General features: G+C 36.9%; 1 long non-coding RNA gene across 1 annotated transcript; it reads right to left on the bottom strand.

Moving 5' to 3' along the window:
• Window positions 1-536: 536 nt before the first annotated feature.
• Window positions 537-4,332, bottom strand: LOC125262798. Its single transcript, XR_007183611.1, has 3 exons — window positions 4,219-4,332; window positions 2,364-2,422; window positions 537-654 (listed from the first exon to the last, which is right to left on the bottom strand). It is a non-coding gene; the product is annotated as an uncharacterized LOC125262798 (long non-coding RNA).
• Between the last annotated feature and the right edge of the window lie 236 nt (window positions 4,333-4,568).

Here is a 4,568-nt window from a genome sequence, read left to right as displayed (position 1 = left end):
TACATACTTAACCAATCATGGTGTGCGTGAAGGTGGGATGATCTACAGAGGGTGGTCAAAGCAATGAAAATACTGGAACATGTACTACATCTTTAGAGAGACCCACCAGAGAAGACCAAAGCCAACACGGACATTTTAAACATTTTATAAATCCAGACCAAATGGATTTAGCCAGGCCACCCTAAATAAAGCTAATTAAATGTGAGAAATGTATTTTTATTGTAATTAATCAAAGTAATCTGTGTTTAAATTGATTCTTTCTTCATCTTTCAAACAGTCAGCCTAAGTAAAAGTAGCAATATTATTACTGTTAGAGTGATGCCAGTTCTGCCTCGGACACTACACATGCAAAATGTTCTGTGAAAGACAACTGTAAACCACAATGCACCACATTTGATAATCAATTATTTATTTAAAAGGAACAAGACAGATAAAAGAGCACAATGAACGGTGGGTTCAATATTTAAAAAAATGGGTAATACTTTACAGTAAGGTTCATTAGTTAACAGTTAACATGAAGTAATAATGAACTGCACTTATACAGCATTCAACCAAAAGTTGTGAATCCGTGACCGTATGAGCTCAAACATCAATTTCAGTATTGGATCGCCATTTTTGGGGGACATTTTCATACACAGCCTCTATCTTTGATCTCTGAAAGGAAACGGACTCAGTCAGTAACCTGCTGATGCAAGAGTGAAAATTAATTGCAGACCAACCTTTAAAAAAGACCTCATTAAAATGTTTGCAAAATAATTTCTTAGCTAATAATAGTAACGATAAATCTATAGCCTACTGTAAATTTTCTAGTAGGAATTTTAAACCTTACACCGTAACTGCATCAGGCGGGGAATATATGCACCCCCTTGGGTATCGGCCCTCATTTTTATGCTCCTCAGTTTCAGTGCCAACAGACACTGTCCCTTGTATCAGTGGATTAATGCTGTGCTTGTAGTCTCAAGATGACAACAGGTTACGTTATATTCGGAGCTGTTCACGTCCTTAGACAGGAAATTATGGATTTCTAAGGTAAAATTATCAATGCCTAAATGAATCTGTCATGTGGTACAAGTAGGAGCTCTCAGAGTCTTACACTCTGTAATTACTAGCTTTACAAGGACATTTACTAGTTGAAATCAGTTAATTACATGACATTGAACACACCTTAATGATGTACTATTAGAAATGTCCTACTTCCCACTTCTGAAGTTGTGATTACGAACTTATTGTATTCAAGTGCTTTGTTTTTGGAAGGAACAGGAATCATGGAGTTCATTCTTGTCTATTTATTAGGAAAATCTTATTAAAGTAAAAAATTATATTTAGCGTCCCATTCATTGACAGCCATATAAACATTCACCACATTATCTAGATTACTGGATAGACTGGTCTTAGCTGGTCAAGCTAGGAGAAAGGGAAAGTCCTTTAGCATTTTGACCACAAAATATCATTGAAGTCCTAGACTGTAATCTGATGAGGTCAGTGTGTGACATGGGCATATTGCCATAAAGTAACATATTGCGTATGACCCCTTTGTGATATATAGTAGGCTACACTGCAACATTTTTGTTAAGCTGCGATGGATCAGGTAAGGCGTCCAGGTACATGTGACATTGTGATATTCATTGACGAGACCAGACAAAGTGCAGTGGTGAAGTGTGCCTTTATAATACTGTGGTGATGAGTAGATGGCTTGCAGGTGCAGGTGATTGGTGAGTGAGTGCAGGTGAGGAACAGGAGGGATGCTGGGAAATGGAGTGCAAGTGCTGGTGGCTTTGACATAAAGAAGGATGAGCTTCCCTCATTACGTCAGCATCATTGGCTTCAAACCTCCAAGATGGAAGTCTACAGTTTTAACCCATTTTAATTTCTATCTTCCGGGAAACACAAAAGGTTGTGTTTACTACACACTTAATATTGCACATAGATTGACAGTCACTATTAAGGTTTACTGTATAAAAAAAGGCTTAATGAAAGTGAATGTTTTATTTTTAAAAGAAACTCATGTGGTTTGCAAACAGTAGCATGTGTACATTGACTTTTTTAATGAACTAATTATAATAATAATTTACCAACATTTATTATATTTTATTGTTATTGGGTAAAAATACAATTCTTTTGTGTGTGCTAATAAATTGATTCATGCAAATGAATGTATTAGTCTGCTGAATGGATATATTGTTAGTGTTTACCCTGAGTTGCAAACAGTACATTTTGAGCCTCCCTTACTAAAGGTAATAAGGATCAAGATGCACATCTGCCACATCTGTTTTCTGACTGTCTGATGCATATTGTACACAAAATTTCAATCAAAAAGCTTCAATCAGCCTGACTGACTACAACTTAATCATAAATGATCTTACTGTTTTTCGTGTTGTTGGATTACACACTGCCGAATCAGTGTTTTCCTCCAGGGTCTGGACTGTATAAATAATCACATGTTAAAACAACATATTTTAAATCTCATATTAAAATTTGGGCTTTAAAACGATAAATCGACATAGGAGGTTAAGGGTTAGTTAACCCAAAAATGAAATTTTTGTCATTAATTACTCACCCTCATGTTGTTCCAAACCCATAAGACTTTCATTCATCTTCGGAACACAAATGAAGAATTTCGATGAAATCCAAGAGGTTTTTTTTTTATCCCCAGCAACGTGATTACCACATTCAAGGTCCAGAAAAGTAGTAAAGACATTGTAAAAATAGTCATGACTACAGTGGTTCAGCCTTAAAGGCCTTAAAGCCCTTAAAGCCTTACAGTCCGTAAGTTTTGCCTCTTTGTCGCCATCTCTGTTTGATACCTACAATTGCAGTTATTTGTGGAATTATCTTTACGTGGGTTGTGCATCGGCTCTTCAGTGCGGATGAATCTAATGCTGTGAATGTGTGGCTGTCAGTCACCACACTGGTGTGTACTGTACTTCGGAATCACATATTGTCTTGGAAGTATGACAAAAATAAGAATTTTCACTGGAATGTCATCTGAACAAGTAAGTAACAAATCTGCCACTTTCATTCTGACCAAATTCGATAATTTGCGCTGCCAATGGCGATTAATACTAAGGATCGCTTAGATCAGTGGTTCTTAAACCTGTTCTGGAGCACCACCAACCCTGCACATTTTGTATGTCTCCCTCATTGATCACACCTGATTCAACTCATGAGCTCATTAGTAGAGACTGCAAGACCTGAAATGGGTGTGTCAGAAATAGGGAGACATACAAAATGTGCAGTGCTGGAGGTACTCTAGGACATGTTTGAGAACCATGGCTTAGATCATATCACATTAAACCGTGCAAATTATTATTATTGTTATACCGTGTTCTTAAATTGTTAATGTTAACAACATCAGCATTGCGTGACTGTGTATTTAGTGTGTATTAGTGTTACCTGTAGATTTCAATTTCTGTACAGTCTAATCTCTAACCCACCAGTACAGATTTTATTATAAAACATTATTACAAGCTTACCGTTATAAATCGGGTAAGGTACAGAGATAGTTTTGAACACTTTCTGGTTATGTACTTGCTCAAAAATTGATAAACATGAATAACTTTTGAACAAAAACAAAGTTACAGACTGCAGCTTTAATGTTAGGAAGCAATGAAGATTATGAAGAATACATTTTGTGCAAAAAAAAAATGACGACTTTATTCAACAATTTCTTCTCTTCCCTGTCATTCTCTTATGCTGTTAAGTTATAGACACTGTTCACCGCTTCCAGGTTCTAAGTCAGAACGTCGGCTCATTATTGACCAGCTCCTGTGCAGCATCACACGCATGTGTCATGCTGTTGTTCACGTAAACAGCATCAGCCAATACTGAGTCAGCATTCGGACATAAAAACCGAAGCGCTGCACCATCTATACAATGTATACAGCGTGGGAGAATGACACGGGGAGAGAAGAAAATTTTGAATAAAGTCATTATTTTTGTTTTGTTTTTGCGCACAGAAACTCCTCACTTCATAACATTAAGGTTGAACCACTGTAGTCATATGGACTATTTTAACCATGTTTTTACTTTTCTGGACCTTGAATGACAGTATTTATGTTGTTTTTATGGGGGATAAAATACCTCTAAGATTTAATCAAAAATATCTTGTGTTCTGAAGATGAACGAAGGTCTTATGGGTGTGGAACGACATGAGGGTGAGTAATTAATGACAGAATTTTTTTTGGGTGAACTAACACTTTAATTGCTTGGTTTTCTGACCTGTTTTTTCATGTTTCCAGCAGATGCAGCAGATCACGACTGTAACTATAATCAACAGAAATCCAGCAGCAGCAGCAGCAGAGACCAACACTATCAGAGAGACTGGAGGACCTGAAGTAGAGTAAAAAAGAGATGGCCATTAACGTGATTTAATCAGTCTGATCTACAACAGAAGACAGAGATCAGGTCAGTAAATATATGCACAGTATATCAATGCTTGTTGTACCTGCACATGTGTGATAGAGGTGAGTGATGTCCAGATGTTGAGTCTGCTTGCTGATGGGGATTGTTGATCACACAGCTGTAGGTGTTTTTATCCTGATATTCCACCTCCAGAGGTAGAGAGAGAC

This window comes from Megalobrama amblycephala, linkage group LG2 (assembly GCF_018812025.1).
Source record: "Megalobrama amblycephala isolate DHTTF-2021 linkage group LG2, ASM1881202v1, whole genome shotgun sequence".
NCBI classification, from domain to species: domain Eukaryota; kingdom Metazoa; phylum Chordata; class Actinopteri; order Cypriniformes; family Xenocyprididae; genus Megalobrama; species Megalobrama amblycephala.
Note: the sequence above shows the minus strand (reverse complement) of the source record. Positions and strands in the feature narration are given on the sequence as shown.